The sequence below is a fragment of the Centruroides vittatus genome, unplaced genomic scaffold (assembly GCF_030686945.1).
Source record: "Centruroides vittatus isolate TY-2023 unplaced genomic scaffold, ASM3068694v2 contig_1051, whole genome shotgun sequence".
NCBI lineage: Eukaryota > Metazoa > Arthropoda > Arachnida > Scorpiones > Buthidae > Centruroides > Centruroides vittatus.
This window is the reverse complement of record NW_027120680.1, coordinates 907,937-932,194: the sequence shown is the minus strand read 5'-3', so window position 1 is coordinate 932,194 and position 24,258 is coordinate 907,937. Positions and strand designations below refer to the sequence as shown.

At 34.6% G+C, this 24,258-nt stretch overlaps 1 protein-coding gene across 1 annotated transcript in view; it reads left to right on the top strand.

Annotated features, from left to right (window-relative positions):
* The window catches only part of LOC136971653 (papilin-like), a 136,364-nt gene that overhangs the window by 33,211 nt on the left and 78,895 nt on the right, over positions 1-24,258 (top strand). The window lies entirely within an intron of this gene.

The window sequence follows — 24,258 nt, the reverse complement described above, 5'->3', positions numbered from 1 at the left end:
TTACTCAAGTAAAGAAGAATTTTTAAAAAAATACTACCATTAAGGGGGACGGTAGAAGAAGATTTTTTTCGGCATTTGACGAATTTGTGAAACGGTATCGACTTCCTCTTTCTATTACTACCGAAGGGACTAGTGCAATGGTAGCACCAGTCGGGCTTCGCTTCATTCTGTAACAATAATGAGAACTATCCAGATTTTTTAATGCATCTTTGCAGTGCCGTAACTAGGGCGTTGCCCAGGCACAGGGCGTAGACCCTGGGGAAGGGGGCGCAGAAATGACCTGGACCAAGTTTTGGGTCATAGTTCTGGGGCGTAGTTACAGATGCTCGCACCGGGTACATAAAAGGCTAGTTATGGCGCTGCATTTTTATCTTATCCATCAACGAGTCTTGTGCAGCAACAGACTAAATACAAAAGATTTTTCGGATATTACATTCAAAATTGTCAACTCTACGAGGAAAAATACGTCGAAGATGAAAATTAAAATTAGACTGGAGACGACGACAGAGAACTTGTAAAATAACGTTCTCTGGATCAGCAGACGTAGATTTATGTAAAAATGTCTTGTATTGATTAACTAGCAGATAGGCCCGGCGTTGCTCGGGCAAAAGTAACGATAGCGAAGATTAAGATTATTACGTTATAGTCACAAAAGAAAAAGAGTAATTTCATCAACAAACTAATTATTTCTAAAGAAAGGTCAAATTTGAAAATCGAATATTGTAATATTGTTCGATTTTCACGACGTGTTCTGATTATATCGTTCGATTTTCATCGAATGTTCTAAAGAAGAAAAGTCGAGAAAAACCGAACTAATCTGTTTAAATTTGAAAATCGAATATATTCTAACATATTACTTTTTTTTTTCGAATTTTGAAATGCTGCATTAAGTCACATAACGTAGTGAAAACTACTTCAAGGTCTTTTAAAACATATAGCAATAAACCTAAACTATAAGCTAAATTAATCAGTCTATTTGGGAGAAATAACTGGAAATTTTGTCGCAAAAAACAAATGCCCACTTCGGGTTGTGTTGCGTGTAGATGTACGAATCAGAGGCGTAGAGAGGGGAGCAGTGGGGGCGGCCCGCCCCGGGTGTCACCTGTTTAGGGGTGACACTCGACTCCGAAAAAATAAAAAGTGAAAGAAACTCTCACAGTGTTTTTGAACGATAAAGCACCGAAGCTTAGATAGTTTCATCAATCGATCCGTAAACAAAAAAAAAATAAATAAAATAAAATAAAAATAAAGAAGGCCAACAGCCTCCCGCGTGTCACAATCAATGTGTTTCGTACGGTGATGTATAGATTGTGACCTTGGTCTCCACCCACACTTTCGTCTATATGAGAAGCCACGAGATCTCGCACCATCTGAAAATCTTGCTAGGGCCACCTCTCGTGGTAGTACTAATGTTTGGTTATGATTTATTTTATAAATCTAAACTTATTCGTCGCGACATCGCATATTCGATATAGCGTTCGAGTTGCTCGAGTGCGAAGATATTACAATTCAATAGTGTTTTATAAAACAGTTAAAAAGGGTGACACCACGGTCTGACTTGGAGTGAGGTGACACCACGATATCCGCCCCGGGTGTCTCCCGTGCTAGCTACGCCACTGGTACGAATAATAATCGAAACGAAAATGGCAAGGAAAAGGATATCTTGCCATTTTTCTCACATTCAAAATCCAGTTTATTATGATAATGAATTTGACAATTAAAAGGAATGGCTTCGAAGTAACCTATGAGAAGTACTGGTATTTATTCTACACATTTTGATTGGGAATGCTTCGTCTCGTGAGCATTTGTGAAAAGGCAATTTTTGAAATACGGTACAATGCAATTTTTACTAAATTTATATTTAATAATACAAATCAAAACGAAAAAAGGTGTCATATATTTTAGAAGAAAACATTGAAAAAATGGAAATTAAAATGCAAATATTTTTAAAGTTTATAATAATTTATTCTTTTATTTGTTAATTTACAACAAATTAAAAACTTATATAATAATATCGTATCTATTTTATTTGATACATAACAGTTCCTCGAGATCACAATTTAAACACTGGATACGCTTAATTGTAAATGTACAGTACATATCGCTCTCCCAAATGGATAAAACCACAAAATACTAGTTGTTGGTCGCAGCTCACCGATGGGCTGGCCTCGTGGAGTTTTCTGGGTTTTCGTGTCTAACACTTAGAGGCCAGTTTCCCAGAGAAAGTCCTCCAGGGTCCTTCCATTACAGATCTCCCTGCATCATCAAACAACCAAATCACAGTACACTTTTAATAATTTAAAAATTTGGCAGCGCACACGGTTACTTTGGCAAGTACCGCGGGACAACCGGTGGCGTCATAACGGTGATTTTTAAACACGGTTGGTTCTTTAGGTCACATTTTTTAAATGCCTTTGTACCTACAGGCAGTTGCCGGTAACACCGGTTACAATTTCCAAACACTCTCTAGGAAGGTAGAATCAATCGAACTACTTGTGTGACATCACTTATGTACGAGTATTCGCAGCGGCCGCACACTAAAGTGCTGCGGCACGATCGTTGAGAATCACTGCTCTAGGTGTTGGCATATTGTAATGGTGGTATCGGATTTTGTCAATTTTTGGAAACACTCAAGTTGTTGTGGTGGTCAATCACGGTCATCGTCTATCAGTTGCAGGAAATGTCATCATTAATGCTGGAATTGATTAATTGAATTGAATAATTGTCTGGACAAGGTTCATTTTAAAGTGAGAAATCTTCATCCTTGAAATTCTTGAACCTATTGTAGCAGGTCTGTCTGTTAATTGTGTACTCGGCAAATGCCTTGCAGATGAAATCGTGAGACTTTGTTGCTTCGTGATCACTTTAAGTGATAGAGAAACAGCAAAAAAAAAAAAAAAAAAAAAAAAAAAAACAATGTTCTTTCAAAAGTCATATATTCAGACATTACTGATATGTCTATTTCCAATGAAAAATGTGATAAGATGGCTACTCAACTTATATATCCATATCAAATGTTATGGAACATTTTTCCAGTTGTTTCTAGAAAAAAATCAAACTCTAAATTTCACCTATATAACCTGATAATTGCCAATTTGGATCTTTTGTCCAAATTAGCTTATTTAATCATTAATTAACCATATTAATGAGCCCAAATGTAATCCAGTGATAATTATTTGGTGATATTATTAATTATCCAGTGATATTAAATAATTATTGTTTTATTTGTTGAGCACGACAAAGAATTATTTTTAATATAAATAATATAAATAAAGATAAATTTTGCATTTTGTTGATTGATTATTTAGTTTAAAATGCTCTATCGAAAACTGCTGAACTGACATATAGAACAGACAAACTTCATAGCACTTGATTAAATAGTTTTTAAACACACAAAACATTTAGAAAATTCGTGTCCATTGTAATGTAAAAAAGACACATTACTAATAATTCAAGCTTAAAAAGAGAATCGTATGAATTAACTGATCAGAAACTCGCGAGAGGTTATTAATGCAGATTTTTCTAACTATGGTTTACGTCAATATATTTAAAATATAAAATATTTTCCAATAAAATAAGTAAATTTAATAATTATATCCTAAAACTAATATGTTTGTGAAACTATAGGATATGCAAAAATTAATTAATCGTTGTAAAATAGGAGGTTTGCCAATAAAATAATGAGAATTTCATTTTAAATAATTTATTAATTAGATGCATACAAAATGAAATTCTCATTATTTTATCTATCGGTTGCAGGAAATGTCGTCATCAATGCAGGAATCTGCTACTGTTAATTTAAAGTTTATTAAAGTAGTCATAAAATACACGCTGCACACGCAGAAACTGAATAATGAATAGCGATACATATACAGAAAGGAAGAAATACATAAGTCTGTGCCCATAATACCTTTTAGATATAGGAATGTACAATATTTACAAGGTGGGTATTATGGTTACAAATAATGGGTAATTCGAGTGGAGCAAAAATATATAATAACATAACTAAGCGGGTGGTTACAGAAACATAGTATCGCGACATATGGTACGGTTACAAAGAAACACATGGGTGTGCTTTGTTACTGTTAAGACACACCTAATGAGCGAGGCATATATTACGACAATGACAGGGTTATATTGACAAGTAACTTGACATAATGATAATTACAGTACTGTAGATTGACAGAGGCTTATTGATCATTAAATAAATAAGTCAATACAAAGGTAGGTATATACAAAAAAACAGAAAAGAACGGATAGATTACTAGTCACCATTGGTCGTTGAACACGATTGAATTGTCGATGTTCTTCCAGATTACATCATGGGTGCCATAGTATAGCTTATCAGTTTCACTTTTAGAGAGATTGTCACGGTCGAAAAGTATTTTACGGCCGGTTTCTTCTCTAATTTTGCCAACAATTAAATTTATATTCCATTTCTCGTTGTCGAATAGGAAAATGCATCCGGCTTTCCAGAGGACTCTTTTGGTGAGTGCAATGACCCAATTTAACATATATTTGTTTCGCTGTTTGATGGGGAAGTTTAAATGGTACATTACAGTTGGCCAATTTATGGTCGTTTTAAAGATTTTACAAACCCGGTACCAAGTATGCTTAGCAGTTACACATCCGTAGAAAATATGGTAGGTGTCCTCTTCAAATCCACATCGAGAGCACAGTTTATTGTTCTGGTTACGATGAGTGTGGAAGAAAACCTTTGACATTACAATGTTATTCAAAATCCTCCGAGTCGTCTCCCTCCATTCGGCTGGAAGAAGCTCCGCATTATTCCAGACTTCTGTCCAGTCGATTGTGTTATCAGACGGGTTGCCATTTGGGACTCGCTTACGAATGATATTATAGATAAGCGATGGTCTAACTTTGTTGTTGATTAAGTCATTATCAATTAAGCATGTGACGGTATTCCTCCAATGTTTATATTTCTTGTTGAAATCACTAGTGAAGGGTTTGCTCCCGTTGTAGCTGGAATCTGCTATTACACCGTGTAACTCCCCAACTCTCGAGCTCCCACAGATTTGGGTAACGGTTTTCAAACAGCTCAACCTACGACGTTAAAGCTTTTGCTACTCGAATACTTATTTTTACCATAGCTTATATTTCATGCTTGTACTAGGCTGTTTTACGACCTTATTTTACTACGACAAGTTTAATTTAAAATTATTTTTCCCATCCATGCGCTATGATGCAATTTTTTTTTTAAAAAACATTCGGAAACGGAAAATCTGTGGGACCGTCGGAAACATCGTTCGAAATATTCGAAAAACTGATCTCTACGAAACCGTCGGAATACCGTTCGAAAGTCTTAAAATATTGTATTCGATAGACCGCCCGAGGACGGTAGTTTTACACTTCTGAAAGTGCTAGCGGACAAGTCCAGTCTCCAAGACTCTACTCTTGTAACGCCACAACACGTAAGTGTTATAATTATATATTGCTTTTAATTTTTTATAGTTGATAAATGATGCAGGAGTGGAATCGGATAGCTGCTAGTGATTTGCTCTCGTTTTTTTGTGTGATTTATGCATTAATTCACGGAAAATATTGTCGGATTGTAAACAAAAAATTGTCAGAAGTATAAAGGAAGAGAATAATATCAAGTAGGATACAAAAATTTTGAAAACTTTTTAAATGTAGCACAATTATGGCTATAACCAATTTTCCGGAATGTGCGAATCCGGCCAACCGAAATTGTTAACGGCAATACATCCACCATCGTATTAGAAACATAACTAATGATTTTGGTGTTACTTGGCCCATTATTTAACTTAAAAAAAGTATTTTTTAGCCTATTTCCGGTCGGCCATCGAATTCAAATTACGGACCTCTGGCCGAACAGATTTAAATAATACTCTACCCTAGTTGAGAGGACAACATCAGTATTATATCTTGAAAATTTTATCAAAATTCGCCTGTTTATTTTTAAATTATGAATGTTCTTAGATTAGCTTCCATTTTACACATTGACTTTACCATTGCTATGGCAACGGTCAATGTCCGTTTCTTTCTAGAAACTTTAGAATAATTCATTAGTACTACTTGGAAAACTTATGTAAACTTATATAAAAACTTATATAATGAAAAAAATAGAAGAATATAGTAATTTGTCCACAGATTACAAATCACAATCTGAGAAAGAAGATGTAGGATTACTAAATATTTTATCTGTAAAGAATGATATAGAAAAGTATATAAAAGAATATGCTAGCTCAAAACGAGGAGCAAAAATACATGTACAATTTATAACAGATAGTCTAGATAAAATAATAAATATTTACAAAGAAAATAGAACAACAACAGATAATTGTATAAAAGAAATTAACAACAAATTAGAAAAACTAATTGATAACACTGTCATAAAAACGCAAAATCCAACATATGCGGATAAAGTGAAGGAATGGATACCCCCACAAAAAGAAAATAAAGCAGTTATAATAATCAATCACAAAAACGAAAATATTGACTCAGAAGAAGTTAAGAAAAAAATTAAGACAGTCATCGATCCAGTAAAACTTGGAATTGGCATAAAGAATGTAAGAAAAATTAGAAATAATGGTATCTTAGTGGAAGTAGAAAATGCAAACCAGAGCGAACGACTAATTAAAAAAATTGCTAAAAATGAAGATCTTACAGCAAAAACACCAAAAAAAAAAATATGCCAAAGATATGTATTTATCATGTACCAGACGATATAGCAGGAGCATTCGACAGTTACTGGTGGCCGCTCCTACACAAAAAATTAGAAGAAATCAATTGTCCCCGTAATATATATTCATTAATATGTGATTATTTAAATAACAGAACAGCATTCATAGAATATGCTGACATAAAAATTGAAAAAACAATGACAATGAGATGCCCACTAGGATCCTGTTCAGACCCCACTTTCTGGTCCATCCTTCTAAATGACTTTTTAAATACCGAGACAATAATAGGAACGAAAATAACAGCGTTTGCGGATGATATATTGGTGGTTTGCTCGGCAAACGGTCGGATGCAAATCGAGAAAAAATGTTGGAGAGAATAGCGAACTGGGAAAAGAGAAACAAATTACAGTTTAACCCCGATAAAACTACGGCCATCGCGTGTACGACTCGCAAAGTGGATAAAAGACAGCCAACGATAAAAATGCAAAACAAAAACGTAAAATGTTCTAATCAAATAATATACTTAGGTATGACAATAGACAACAAATTGTCACGGAATGCCCACCTCGAATCCGTCAAAAAGAAAGTTGGCAATCTTTTTCAAGAAATTACCAAAGTGGCAAAAAAAAGAATGAAGTACGGGAGGTACTGCACTAACTCGAGTATACAAAGGCGTAGTGATACCAATAACTACATATGGCGCTCAAGTATGGGGAAATAGAGCAGAAATGACCTATATGAAAAGAAAGACAATAAGCTTCCAACGTAAGTTTCTCCTACGAATAACAGGTGCATATAGAACCACGTCCAATAATGCATTATGTGTAATGGCAGGCCTCCTACCAATGGACTTAGAAATAAGTCAAAGGAGGGATATTCGAAAAATTTTAAAAGAAAAAGTAACATATGGTGCAATACTAACAGTTCTAGAAAGACGAAATAGAATATCGAATCAAAAGATATCAACAATTGAAAAGATACGAGTGAAAAAAGATACAAATAAAAGAATATAATCCATTAACTAAAAATAGAATTTATACGGATGGCTCGAGAACCCCAGAAGGAGTAGGAAGCTGCATACATATATATATCAAATAATAGAGAACAATACAACAGGAAAATCAAACTAGATAAAAGATGCAATAACTATCAGGCAGAACTCGTAGCCTTAGAACAGGCTGTGAGCTGGATTAGCAACAACATGAAAAATATAACAATCACAATCTGTACAGATAGTCATTCCGTATTAAAAGCATTGAATGACGACGATAACAAACACGAACTCATCGACAACATTAGAAAATATATTTTAGCAAATAAAAACAATATATCTTTCGGCTGGGTAAAAGCACATATGGGCGACCCTGGAAACGAACGAGTAGACAGCCTAGCAAAAGAGGCAAGCGGCTCAAACATGAAAGTAGTATATAAGAAATTATCTGAAAGATATATAAAAAGGGAAATAAAGAACAAATATATAATAAGATGGCAAAAGAGATGGACAGAATCAACAAAAGGAAGAGAACTTTTTGAGTATCTACCTGATGTTCACCAGCGAATAAAAAATAAGAACTTTATAATAAATTATAAATATACAAGATTCGTGACTGCGCATGGTGACTTTGCAGAGTACCGCAATAGATTCCATCATAATAACGATGGCACTTGTGAAATATGCGGAGACAGAGAAACTCCGACACATCTTTTATTTGAGTGTATTAAATATGAAAATATTAGAAATGAGCTACGAACAATAAGCAATAAAGAAGGTTATACTTGGCCAATAAAAAAGAGTAGTCTTATCAATAACGTCACTCTTTATACATACTTTATAAACTTTATAAGAATATGTTATAAAACCAGAATATAATTGTCCCCCTGTCACTATATACCAAACTGTATATATTTATTGTATAAATAATCTTTCTAGGCTGAAATTCACTGTAGATACCTATATTGGTTCACTAGTTTGGTTACGCTCTATTGTCAAATTATTCCCATTAATTAGTACAATTTAATTACTGATATGGCTATTGTATACTTTTTGAGATTGTGTCGGTTTTGTAGGTTATTCTACGGTTTAAAACATTAGGTATATTCTAGTAGTCAGTTGGACTGAGAATGATATAACAACAACTGTTTTCATTATTATTATTTTTGTATTAATTGTTCTTTCTATTATCGAGAATCTTATATTTAATACGGAGGACAATGCGAAGGTCTCTGCGTTCCACACCGGATTGAAACATCCACATACAGAATGTTGAAATGTATTCGTAATAATATACCATCTCAGAGTATAAGACTCTACTTCATTTCATACTTTAGCACATTGTGGCCGAATGGGCTCACAGTGATACGCATTCACAGAGAAATGGACTCTGTCTACTGGGGTTATGGCCTCTATTGGACTTTGCTTATCATTATTTATTTAACACATTTACAAACTTTATGGCTAAATGTGTTTATTGTGCTAAGCATTCTCGAGTAATGAACTCTGCATACCAATCCATATCAAAACATTCACATAATTTGTAGAGAACCACTATAGTGCTATAAATTTGTGAGATGAGAGCCGTCAATGCAATCAAAAAATGATTATAAAAGTATCATAAGCGATTGTGAAAAGTAATACACACACAGCGGTAGAAAGATATCACGAAGAAACAACGAAACGTGGAAATACAACGACAGTGCTATTAACAATAAAAAACTTAAATCAACACCTTAATGCTTGCTGAGAAATTTTTAATTAAACGAACGTTTTCGGCCTCATCTATAGGCCATCATCAGGTCGAAATACAAAAATTGGAACGCTTACGTTCCATACATAGAATACAAAATTCAAACTAAACGTTTTTTAAAAAATGGAACTAATTAACGAAAAAAATAAAAATAAATAAATAAATAAACATATAGTGAGAAACTAGAAAAACAACAATAATAATAACAAACGAACATAATATCAATATTACCTATCCTAACTAGAAATAATTCAATTTAAAATATAACTAAGTTCATGCCCCTCCTATAAGTTTTTAAGGGCATATTTCCAAGCCGAAGGAAGACCTTCCGCGTCCCTTGCGTTAATACAAGAATCCGTGGTACGGTGGAATGAGGCGAAAATCATAAAACAGGTACATTCCCCATCTTTGGCGAGAACAGCGGAAAAAATGGAAATTTACAGAAGTAAGCTAAAAGATAAATGTATTAACGCAAGGGACGCGGAAGGTCTTCCTTCGGCTTGGAAATATGCCCTTAAAAACTTATAGGAGGGGCATGAACTTAGTTATATTTTAAATTGAATTATTTCTAGTTAGGATAGGTAATATTGATATTATGTTCGTTTGTTATTATTATTGTTGTTTTTCTAGTTTCTCACTATATGTTTATATTATTTATTTATTTTTTCGTTAATTAGTTCCATTTTTTAAAAAACGTTTAGTTTGAATTTTGTATTCTATGTATGGAACGTAAGCGTTCCAATTTTTGTATTTCGACCTGATGATGGCCTATAGATGAGGCCGAAAACGTTCGTTTAATTAAAAATTTCTCAGCAAGCATTAAGGTGTTGATTTAAGTTTTTTATTTTAATTCTGCTGGGTACGAGTATGAATCAGCTATTAACAATGGTACAACTAATAGAAACAACAGGCAATAGTGCTACAAGTACTACAAGTGTATCTAATTTTACCCACAAAACGAAAAGGAAGTGATAATGAAATAAGTGCTATGAATGAGATGTTATCGTGAAAAACAAAATAATCTTGGAAATACTACAAGTGCTACAAATAATATGGAAATACGACGGAGGAACGAGAGGAATGGCTGTACAGCGATTTAAGAAACTACACGTGAAAGTACTACAGAAAGTGATACCTTTTGTGTTATAAGTGAAAGTTCTACAAATTAAAGTGTTAAATTGTGGATGTACCTACTTAGTGACAGTGACAGTGAGAGTAATACTAGTACAGGTACAGAAACGTTTCGATACTATAGTGGTAATATGAAAATACGATGATAATAGGAAGTGCCAATATACGACAAGCAAACATAGCGGTTATCTATGAAACCTTAATTAAAATATCTCAAGTACTTTTAAATAAAACATAAAACATATATAGACTCTTTAATACTATCATTAACATCTAAAAAAAACTCCACATATATTTTACATTTTGTATTTGTATTTATTTTTATTTATAATGTTTGTACAAAAAGTACAAAACAGCCAACATGGAATTATATAAAAATCTACATATTATATTAATTGTTTCAATAATATGTAATTTAAATATATAAAATGTAATATGCTGAATGTAACAATATACGAACATATGTCGGTAAAAAACAAAGTAGCGACTACGACCGCAATAGTGTATCCAACTCTCTGTAAAGCATTGAGCGAAACAGAGAACGTCTGAAAATAAAATGGAGCACCGGAAACCTGACATTTATTACCAGGTAGAAGGTCTGCTCTATTACTAAGATCAAAGTAGATAAATGATTCATTTGAATAGTTTTGCCTAAATTGATCTAAAGCTTTATTTTTCTTTCTTTCTGCAGCAGAGCATCGCAAGTCGTACCAGGGATTTTTAAATGTAGAAATTTTCCGTCCTTTAACATTTCGAATTTTTATTAATTGTTTAATTATATTTATCAATTGTAAGTATTTTTCATTGTCGATTCGTCCTATATCTGATGTAGTTTTGATAAGATCACTAATTTGTGAAAGACGTGCTCGATAATTATAATAAATCGTTTGACGAGATATAATTTCTTTTTCAAAAGCGGATGTAGTTGACACCTCAAAAGAGGTACCGTACATATCGGAAAATGGTCAGATATATCGCAGTTAAAAACCTGTACGGCCACAAATCCGACATTAGAGCCGAGCAAATAGTCAAATCTATTACCGAGCATCCGTTATAGTTTATGCACGTAAATTCCGAAGGACAATCGAATCTTAATCTTCCATTCGTTATATATAGTTGCAATTGGTTAGTATAGTTTAGTAGTTGCATTCCTAGTTTATTATATTTTTTATGTTTGGATTCTCCAATATTGCGGATTAATGTATTGGGACCATTGTATATTGTATCCATTTGTCGAGTTATTCTGGTATTCGTATCGCCTATAATTATAACATACGGAGATACGTATTTCAATTTTTCATATTGATCAAATATTTTATTCATAGTTTCTATTTGTTCCGGAGGTAAATAAATCAATAAGATTATTTTAAGTTTTTGGAATAACAGTCAGTGGTGATATTCGAAATATTTAACAAGGGGTTCGCTAGCAGAAAATTTTTCCCTGACAATCAACGACAAACGAAATGGAAGTTTTGGCTAGAAATACAATACCTTTTCTTGCAACCATATATCTAACAATCAGTGGCGTATTTAGAACGTAACGAGCCATGGGAGAAGGCCAGGTAACAATAGTATTTTAGAGCTGTCGACCTTTTTTTTTTTTCAAGGCAGAGAAATTTTTTACCGCAATATGGCGCTTCTAGAAATAGGCACATGTCATCATCTCTCGAGATACATTATACTTTTTCTTTCGCTGTCCATAGCCCGACACGTGTTCCACAGCCATCTTGTATTGTCTCGCGCGCGTGGCATTCTGGGATCTCTCTTATGACTGGATCTACTTTCAAGAACACTCTTGAATCGATCGCGATTAAACCTCGATTGAAACGGTCGAGAGAGATCGCACCAAGACATACACCCTGACCTTGCTCACAATCTAGATTGAAATGCTCGGTGCAAACGGGGTATAAGGCCCTAGTTTAGTAGTATTACAGAGTATAATACGCATATTTTAATATATTTTTTAAAAAAAAACAAACCCACTGAGAAATGTTCCGTGTGTTTAACAAGGTTCGGGAAACTGAAAATTTTAACAACGGGTTCGGCCGAACCTGTGCGAACCAGCCGAATATCACCACTGATAACAGTTATAGTTGAGTTGGTAACTCGCAGTATAATCATTATGCAATTATCAGTATTTTGATGAAATTTAATGTCTCCAATATTTTTTTTAGGGTATACTATAGATTACTCCCTATGGAATTTCGTGTGTTTGGGTATATATCTGAACTCAAGGGACCGAGACGAGTTCAACGATACTCTACTTTTGGACCGGAGACGAAAAATAAAAAAGTTATCATACTTTTTCCGGCGATCGCGCGATGATAGGAAGTCGCGTCGCTCTCCGCTAAGTCGGCCTCGCTATCGCGATCGGGAGTCCCGTCGCTTGCCGTTAAAATTGCCTTTGTAGACGTTTCCCCCTTTTATTTACTTTGTTCAAGAACTACCGTGAATCGATCACTAGTTTAGCACATGGCGGCGTGTGGTGGCGCCCGTACGAGAAGTCAGTCGGGCCGCCATGTTCGCTGCCATAAGTAACATTAACCGAAATGGCGATCGCGCGATGATCGGAAGTCGCGTCGCTCTCTCCGCTCTCGTATCGCGTGTTTAACGCTCCGGGAGATGACCGTAGTCCGACGTCGCGGTTTGCAGACTTTACCGCAAGATGGCAATACTAAGCAACTACGGTGCCGTCTGCATGAGAGCATTAAAAAAGTATGGTAACTTAAAAAGTGTGATAATTTTTTTATTTTTCGTCTCCGGTCCAAAAGTAAGGTACCGTTGAACCCGGCTCGGTTCCTTGAGTTCAAATATATAATCAAAGTCCTGAAATTCCATAGGGAGTAATCTACAGTACACCGCTTTTTTTAATCAACAAACATAAACCTCCATGCGGATGACCTAGTCCGTCGGGTTTCTTGGCTAAAGTCGAAATGATATTAAATCGATCGTTGTTTTTAAATAAATTAGTAATCGGAGAAGTAATCCGTGTTTCCGTAAGACCTATAACACGATTATTTAATAAATAAGTAAAATTGTTACTACTAATTTTTTTGATTAGCCCTTGGCAGTTCCAATTAATTATTCGTAATAAGTTATTTTGTTGCCTTTTCTTCTCATCATTCTCTTCATTTATATCGGTTGGGATGTCCGATTTAGTAAGTTTTCTGAAGGAATATATTCTAAAAAATCTTTGACATAAACCAAATGATGTTGTATTAAACTGTAAGTAATTCTGTGCCGATTTAAGATAAAATAATCATCTTTTAATTTAATTCGAAATCCACGTTTCCTTAGATCAATATAATGCGGTAGAAGCATTTTCCTTCTTAAGCGTGAATTCTTAACCAAATCTGCAGCCAGATTAACATTCTGCCATTCGCCTAGTAATTTATTTTGTTTTAACCTGTTATAGTTCATCAGTATGTTATTGTGGAAAGTGAAACGCCATCTGCCGGCGAGACGACGAGGACGGGACGAGACGCGACTTCGCGAGAGGAGACGACGGTTGAAGAAGAACGCGCGAAAAGACGGAAGACGAAAAAGAAGTCCTACGTTAGTTTTTTATAATAATCGCAATATTTGTATGTAATTTGTATTCCTTAAAACGTTCCTGTTATCCAAACCTTTCTTATCTCAATTAAAGTTTTTTCAGAGAAAAAGAAAAAGTCTCACAAAAGTGGGGGCTCGTCCGGGATAGGAATAGGCTTGGATGTGGATTAGGCTTAACTCGAGGAGATTCGACGAACCGCGCTTTGGTTTTGCGAGTACGCCGGACATTTACGGACATTTCTGTTTTTGTGAAAATTTCGACGTTGGACAGTCCGAATACATCGGCATTCCGGAAGGACTTCGACTTACATTTCGGCAAACCGTGAGTAGTTCTAAAATTCTACTTTTAAGATGGCGACGCTCGAGAAATTATCGGCGAAACACTAAAGTCGGCCTCGACAAGTTCGATAAAATTGTTGCATCAACTTGTATTCGAAGAGGTTGGAGATAAGAATAACAGAAAAAGATCGAGAACCTTTGGTGGATTGAATTTTCCATCCAAAGAGGACGAAAACCTAAAAAAGAAAGTGCAATATATTAACGAGAACTTTCGATTAAACGATCTAGTTGTTTTGTGCAACTTATTAAACGTTAAATATGACGGTACTAAAGACGAAATCGTCGAAAGGCTTGTTCTTTCTCTTTCTGACTTAAGATCATTGCAATCGAATCTGATCTTGGCAGACGTTGATACCGAAGACGAAGATGTATTAGAAGTTCGGTCTGTCGATGATTCACCTAGCAATAATTGTCCGCGTGTTTCGGATACGACCAAACTTTCCATTAACTTTCGTGACGTGAAAAACGTAATCAAACCTTTCGATGGTAGTGAATATTGTTCTATCGATAAATGGCTGGTCGCATTCGAAGACTTTGCTAAAATGATGACTCGGTCCGATTTACATAAATTTATATTTGCGAAACAATCCTTAACAGGGTTAGCGAAATTAATTGTCGAAAGTCAAAGCGGTATTACTTCCTGGGATAAATTGAAATCGGAATTGACTCATAAAAATTAATATCTTCTTAAGATAAGTCAGTGTTTCCCAAACTTTTGACATCTGTGTACCCTTTGTATAATTTTCTTAATGCCGAGTACCCCTCGTAAAAAAAATTGCATATACTTTAAATCAAAAACCAAAGATAACGAGGATATTCCATTTCTATATGCTGCTGCACTTGAAAAATCGAAAAAGCCAAAATAGAAGACTATGTAGAAAATATTGTTCCTAGATATAGCGATATGGACTTTAGGTCTCATTTTCGTCTTTCTAGAAGCACTGTCAATGTAAGTCTCTGCTAAGAATTGTTAGTTGTAGTAACTAGCTACAGAAAAATTGGTTTATTCGGCAATTTTAGCTTTTTATTAATACTAAAGCACATAACAAACCTTTCCTGTTAGAAAAATCGCAGAAAAGCTAAAAATACACACGCGCACATTGTAACAATTCAATGTGTAGATACTGGAGGTTTTTGTGTGACACTGTTGTCTTGGCCATAAGGTGGAGGAATACACAGAATCACAGCACCCGGCGAAACCGCTAAGAAGTAACGAAGTTTTTTTATTATTTTTCTATGTTCGTAATCGAAAAAAAGTAAACTGCTTGTTGCACCAGGAACAGCCGAAGCACGGTGCAGCGTGTACCCCACTAAACTCTTCCCGTACCCCTGGGGGTACGCGTACCACACTTTGGGAAACACTGAGATAAGTTATTGAAAATAACTTTGGGTTGATGTTATCCTAGGTATACAAAATGGCGGCTCGTCTCTGAAACAGTGGGGACGCACTTACTAACCTAACCCACCTATTCTAATAAATTATCCCTATTCTAATAATTTGGTTGGCAATAATTATGGTAATTTATTAGAATAGGTTAGGTTAGTACGTCGGTCCCCACTGTTTCAGAGACGAGCCGCCATTTTGTATACCTAGGGTAACGTTAACGAATGTTTTGCTTTAAAGTTAGTATTCCTTTCGTGGCTTCGATGTTTAATTTCAACTTCTCTTTTGACCAAAGGAATTCGTTGGTGAAAATATTTTTTCTGTGGAAGTTGTAGTTCCTGAAAAACAAATAATTTTATGAAATTATTAAAATCTTGGAATTCAAGATTGTTTTTGTGCATTTCATTAATTATTTTGATCAGCTGCATTGATTTTTTCCTCATTCAATTTCTACTAATGTTTGGTTATTGTCTTTATTAGCATTCATTGATCAAATTGTTGAATTTCATTCTGCTTCTATTCATGTAATATGTTTTTTTAATTTTTTCTGGAAACGCGGTCCCATGCCAAAATCCAGAAATTTTTTTTTTCATTTTTTCAAATGTTTGTCGCCGTATCTCGAAATGTTACTAAAATAGACAGGGTTTCTACGCACCTGGAAAGTCAGGGAAAATCAGGGAAAGTCAGGGATTTTCATTAGTTTCGGAAAAAGTCATGGAAAGTCAGGGAATTTGTCGAAAACTGTCAAAAAGTCAGGGAATTTGTCTCCTTAACTGCCTCGTTGATTTCGTTTGCTGAATATGGCTGACTAAGCGTAGCCATCTGCAGGCGGCAAGAAGTAATGCTGCAATCTTTAATAAGAAAATATACCAGAATCCGTTTTGAATCTGAAATGGCTCTTTTCATCGTTCTGAAGCCATATAATTTTACAGTTGTGGATTAATAACAGGATAAACTACTATTATGTAATAGTGTTTAATTTTTAATTTTAATAATTCAGCGATTATAAAAAGATGAATTTGTTAATTAGAATAAAAAATAACTAATTAAAAATTAGTTTACAAACTTTTAAAACTTGAAATAGTAATTTATTAGATTGTTCACTTCAAAATAGCTAAATAGATCAGTAAAAATCGTGATTTAATTGTTTTTCACGTTTAAAACATTAATATACAACATAAAAAATTATAAATAGCTACCCGACATTTACAGTAAAATGCTGGTGCCGACTAGTAGTTTTTTACATTTGTTGTAACGACTTTCCTTGAAAATAACTGTACTGCAAGCGTATTTTTCCCCCTCCCGTTAATTTCCGCAACTTCGATACATAGTTGAATAATTAGTTTAACAGAAATGATGTTGGGTAACAAATATCCACTGATTTTGGCAAATTTAGGCATCATACTTGTAATAGATATACTGTAGTTATTGTTTTGAAAATCAACTAGGTAATCCGATAGTTTAATTAATGTTAACTTGCTTATAATTAAAAAATACACTTACGTAAAACCAGATAACCGGAGTGATTAGTATTCGGGTCGCAAACGTTTTCGTAGAATAATAATAATATTTAAAATTATATTTAATATTCTATTAATCTTTCTTACAGAAAAAATACTTCTTGAATTTCATGAAAATAATTCTGATAGCTTCTGATCCAAGTTATCTGCTTGACTGAATTCTTTTAGAAAAGAAAATCACAATTACAAAATTATTAAAAATTCAAAATTGAACATATAATATATAATTAATTTAAAAAAATAAGAATCATTAAAATAATTAAAATTTGCTTTTATATATGTATCTTTTTATGTGTCTGCACTATAATTAGATTATTGATATTATTCTGCACTCCGAATTATCCAGTGCTGGATAAACTGACTACAATTGTATTATATTCTAACTTATTTAATAGCCGTACCGATGCCCTATTTACAGTAAATTATTAAAATTTAAATCACGACTGTTAGACCATATCACATCTCATTCGACTAATAAACCATTTCAATGCAAAATTTGTAAAAGAAAATATAAACATCAAAGAACTTTAAATAATCATTTAAAAAAAAAAATAACAACAACATGGTAGGTAATACTGTTATATAATAATAATATTTAAAATTATAACAGTATTACCTACCATGTTATTATTGTGTTTATTTCTCATATGATCCATTAAAGTTCTTTCGTGTTTATATCGTTTATCACAAATTTTGCAAATATACGGTTTTTTCGTCGAATGGGTTATCATATGGTCCAATAATCTTGATTTATATCTAAATAATTTGTTACAAATTGGACATCGGTACGGCTATTAAATAAGTTAGAATATAATACAGTTGTAGTCAGTTAATCCAGCACTCGATAATTCGGAGTGCAGAATAATATCAATAATCTAATTATAGTGCAGACACATAAAAAGATACATATATAAAAGCAACACTTTCGTGTGTTCGATAAACGAAGTACAGTATAATATAGAAAATAAATTAAAGATTTCACTTACTATCGCACTTCTTTTTTTAATTATTTGAAACGAAATACAGTAGAGCATCGATTATCCGACTCAATTGGGGACAGGGGTTGGTCGGATAACTGAAAAGTCGGATAACCGAAAAGTATGAGAAAATACATTATTAGTATAGTGTATTAGGCCTGGTTTAAATACTAGCTTCCCTTTCATGGTCGAGCCAGTGCTGCCAGCTAAAACATGCAAAAATTTAACAAAAATAATATTAAAGTAGCCAAGGCATAACCAAATATTGTAGCGCCACATCACTAGCGGACATTTGAATTTGCCGACTAGAACGCGGTCGGTTAACCGATAAGTCGGTTAATCGGGGGTCGGATAATCGATGCTCTCCTGTAATATAACGTCATTGTTTTCTTTTAATATTATTGAACACGGTTTTCTATTTTGGATATGGATTTCAATAAATAATTATTTGTGCTAAATTTACTGCTGTTTTGAGTTTTTCGGTCTTAGAGCCTGACATCTACATAACAAGGGTTTTTAATAGAGTCGGACTTAAATAAGATTTATACGTTTCAGCTATAGTTTTGCTTAAATGTCTTTTTTTTTTCTACAGGAATTCGCCCGCTTTTCAACGCTTTCGCGGAGAGGAAACGAAAATTTTAGTGCGCAGAAAATAGCAAATTTTTTATGTAGGCTTATATTTTTATGTACACTACGAGTCACGTGATTAGCTTTTATGCACCGGTCGATCTGTGCAAAAGTTATCATATTTTTCACCCAGGATTCACGTTTGTTTCAAAACGGCATTTTAGAAAAAACAGTTGCATTTTTTATTTTTACTAAAATATTACTTATGTACTTCAATAGCAACAGCGTTAATACAACATTACAGGATCGAATCCGAACGGGTTCTCGTTCGGATTCGATCCCGGGTCTCCCTCAGAGCGATAGGCTGCCATTTTGACCGTTCGGCCATCCGGCGGTCAATGGTTCGGTTAAACGAAAACTGGTTGACACACAAAAACATGCCTATAGATTTTCTGAAGACAAACCTTGCCTACACGGCGTTTCTTTATACAGCGAGAGTGTACGAAATGACGTCAGAGCAGTGTTAGCCAATTAGAAACCAGTTTCAGTGTGTTCGCTGTAAAGCCCTTCTCGAACGCTGCATAATGAAACGCGGGGTTATTTATTTATTTTTTGTTTATTCGTTTTTAATTGCACATCTTTTTCTACAGTCGTTTCGTTTTCGTAAAAATTACAGTGATATCTCGATACAGGTTTCGTCGATAATTCCTCCGAAAATAATCGACGAAATCCGAGACAAATTTTTCCGTAGGAATCTATGTAAATCCGATTAATTCGTTCTAGAGACTCCAAAATACGCACCAAAACACATTTTTTTACAGAATGAATATAGCGTTTAATACTAAAATCAATAAGAAATGAACATAAAATGAATATATAAGACTAATATAATAAATAAATGAACATTTAACATGGTATTTATTTTTCTGAAAACTCTTCGCGTATGAAAGACGGTGAGGAGTGTTGGAATCAATGATCGAAATTATTGTTAAATGCTATTCGACATTGTCTCCAAAACAGAATCGCCATCTAACTGTTTTTGTTTGATCCAAATTAATAATAACTGTTCAACATTTTCAATTGTTTCAGATCTGTTCAAGTATTTCAATTGTTAGTACATTTACTCCTTTTGCTACATTAGCCTCTTTTATCGCTTCCTTTTTCGACACAGTAGAACTTATTATGGATGGCGACTTCTCGTACATGCGGCTGATTTTAGCAATCTTAGTGCCGCTCTCATATTTTTCTATGATTTCCTTTTCAATTCAATCGTGTTTCTCACCTTCTTCTTCAAAGGCCTGCTGGCTCTGGAAACTTTTTTCGGTCCCATGATGGAGCTAACAGTCAAGTTACTAAACTTGATGTGCAAAAAATTGCGACCGAAACCAAAGTGCCGATGATTGCTAATTCTTCGTATCACATATAATTTCGTTAAAAAACACCTTACGATGCACTAACACTTTCGGGAATCGCGCCCTGTCGTTGGCGAGGCGATGCCTTCTTTTTAACCAGACGAAAGCCCCTTCCATTTTCCCGCCTAAACTATCTTTATATATGCGCGCCGGTGGCTGGAGGTCTCCAATCAACGTCCCTGCTTGTCTGTACCTCTCTGTGAAGTCCGCAGCTCATTCAAATCCAACGGATTGTACGGAACGATCACTATTGATCCAGATTTGATCAATCCTAACGAGACACGAGCCACCACGACAAACAGGAAATGAAAGCAATCGAATTATTTCGCTAGACGTGCAGGTTAATGCTTGCACAACGAGAAATAACGTCATACTGCAGAGGAAAACGTGAGTCGCCCTCTGATTTCGGCGAGGTCGCGTGGGCACACCGACGAAAACCGAGACAAATTTTTCACGAAAAAATCGACGAAAACCGAAACCGACGATAACCGAAGTCAACGAAAACCGATGTTTCACAGTATTCTCTTTTTAATAAACAACCATTACTGTCTAATCTCAAAATTCGTGAGAACGCTCTTAAAAAAAAAAAAAAACACGTGTTGTGTATCATCCCGCCAGAGAGCGGGCATGCAAGCAAGCACGTGTTTTGTTGTGAGTAAATTTCAAGTTGTTTAACCATGCTGGTTAACGTTACTTTAGGTGCCAAGATGTCGGTTCGTCTCTGATTGCAGCAAGGAAACAGTGGGACGCACGTTCTAACCTAACCTATATCTAATAAATTACCATAATTATTAGCAACCAAATTATTTCAATAGTTAGGTTAGGTTAGAACGTGCGTCCCACTGTTTCCTTACTCGAATCAGAGACGAGCCGCCATCTTGGCACCTAAGGTAACATTAACCACAATGCTGTTTCTTGTCGGTTTGGGATTAGGAAATGCAGAATTTTTTTTTCCATTTTTTCAAATGTTTGTCGCCGCATCTCGAAATGTTACTAAAATAGAATAACTATTCTGATGGTTCTGGTTTCGTGACAATGGTCTGCATCGAAGGGTATTAATGTCGCTGGATTAGTTAAGTGCTTAGTTGCTCCGAAGGACTCTAGGACTGTGCTGCTAGATACGACCAGAAGGAAGTTCGCAAGGTGTTCTTCCAACGGACCTGTTACGGATTAAGTGACTGTCTGAACCCTTAACTGTACGTGTGTGGAAATTTGTTTAATCATTGCATCGTTGTTTTCTAGTGGCTGTGAACATTGTAACCTTTGTAACATTCTTTGTTATTATAAATGTTTGTGTTATTGTCAACCGTACGTAGTAGTGGATTCTCCATTTGAATTTGACTTGAGTATTTGAATTTTTTCCGTAAACGCGATCTAGGGCCCGTCCATAAATTACGTAAGAGCGATTTCGGTCATTCTAGACACCCACCCACTCCTGTGTAAGAAACCGTAATATTTTCTTTGATCCCCCTCCCCTTCCTTTCCCTATCTTACGTAATATTTAGGCATAGTTTTACAGAAAGATTTTAACAAAAATAAATTTTTTTAAAGAAATCCTAAAACCATAGGTCCAAAGTATATAATTATTAATTAGTTAATTAATATGTACTGTACTATCTATATATATAACCCATTGAACGCGTGCCTGCCCGTCGTCCGTCCGCGTAACGGTATGCCAAAAACGGGCACTAGAAGCGCCCCTATCGTGTGTCATATTCCAAACATTTTAATTAACAATATAAATTATTATTTAAATTAACAATATAAATTATTATTATTCATTTGGCCAATAAATTGTTATTTGGTCAATATAACAATAACAACATAAATAATTCAGTATATTTGTAATAGGAATTTATTATTGTCACGGAATGCCTGTAATGTGCACTAGGGAGCGAATAGTGAAAAAACGGATAGGTTTGAAATAGTTTTGAAAATTATATAGTAAATTCTCTAATTAGTCTGGAAACGGAGAATCTAATTTTTGCATTCTGTGAAAACGGGTAAGATTGGCTATAATGTAATAATCTTAATCTTCGCTATCGTTACTTCTTGCCCGAGCAACGCCGGGTTTATCTGCTAGTTATTTATAAAAGACTATGTGAACAAATTTAAAAATATAAAAATTTAATGAATTCCAATGAACAATTTATTTTAAGAACTTTATTTTCTTAATTATTAACAATCTTTTTATTATTATCATCATTAATCAACATCATAATATTCATTTTTACTATAATTAGAATCCTTTTGTGAAAATTAAATTCATAATTTTAATTTTCACAAAAGGACGCAAAATACTTTGACAGATCGACTAGCACGTGTAAACAGAAACGTCATACAAAATAAAACAAGAGAGAATAGAAACCACATTCCGTCGCCATATTAATTACATCTTGGCTAAGGTCAAGAAAATAAACCACACGCTACTAAAATATGCTAGGTGCACCCGGGGACTAAATTATAAAGCTTGTAAAACTCTATATAATAGGGCAATACAACCAATGCTACTTTACGCGGCATCAAGCTGGGGTCACGTAACTAGTAAGTAAATTACTCTCTTTTCAAAGATAGTTTGCCATCAGAATTTCAAAGTGCTGCAGAACTGTTTCTACTAATGCCTCTCTGATTCTAGCGGAGCTCCTTCCTTTGCCACTATGTATTGTAGAAAAGGTTCTAAACTACTACATCAGAACTACAAACATCAAGGCTCAACAATAGTCTCTACTCCTATCTACGGCTGTTCAAATGCTACCATATTGCAATTACCCTATCTATGATCATCACCCTGTAAACAAGGTTATCTCCAGGGTACATTTGGTGTCATCTGCTTCCTCCATGGATAACCATGCAGACATTAATATCTACACAGATGGGTCCAAAAGCCCCCTTCATGTCTGCTCAAGTATCTGTATCTTCCTCCAAAATGGCATATTTTGCCCAAAATATGTTAGAAGGTACAGATACCCCCACATATCAAGCTGAAGAAGATGATGTCTACCAAGCTGTTCAGTGCGCCACTTCACTACCAAACAAAACTCTATCAACATTTACAATGATTCTTAGTCTCTGCTGAAAGCTCTATTAAATCCCAATTTCAATAGCAATAAAATCACATATATCCAGCACATATTAAAAATCTTGTAAATAAGATAACTTTTACGTTTGTTCGTGGCCATACTGGCATCCTAGGAAAGAAAAAAGCCGTCTTTGAGGCTGTCAGCTGCAAAGGACCACACTCACATCCCTCTCACGCAGCAGCCTTAAAAATTATATTCGTGACAACGCTATGCAAAAGTGGAATCAACAATAGTTGAGCAGTAAAACTGGTAGAATAACAAGACTTTATTTTCATAGTGTTGAATGCAGGTTCTCGTCACCACTTAGAGATTTAACGTTTGCTACTGCTCAAGTACTTACTGAGTATGGTAATTTTCGAAGCTACCTGGTGATGTATAACCGGGTAGAAACTGCCTCTTGCTTTTGCTCTACAGAAAACCTAGACACCGTCGACCATATGATCTATTATTGTCCAATTTACGATCAACATAGACTTATTCTAAAATTAGAAATCTTTACGCTTGGTTTCGGGTGGCCATCTCAACTCCACAAGCTTGTTCAGAAGCCACTGTTTGATGCTTTTTACAATTATGTTCAAAAATGTGGAAAATAAGACTATAATTTCTAATTTCTAGTTTTACATTTTAGTTTTCACTAAAAACCGAATACTAATTTTAAGTTTACATTATATCATGTATTTCGGTTTATGTATTTTTAGTGTTATACGCCCACAGGAGTTGTGCACTTATTCTAATTAAAAAAAAAAAAAAACGAAAGAGAAACAACTACACGGCCTTTCTCCCATGATAAAAAAAATGTGTCTGCTAGCGTTATTATTCTATTATGTCACACTTGATGGCGTCAGTACAACGAACGTTCTTAATAGAAACCGCCAAATTGAAAACTC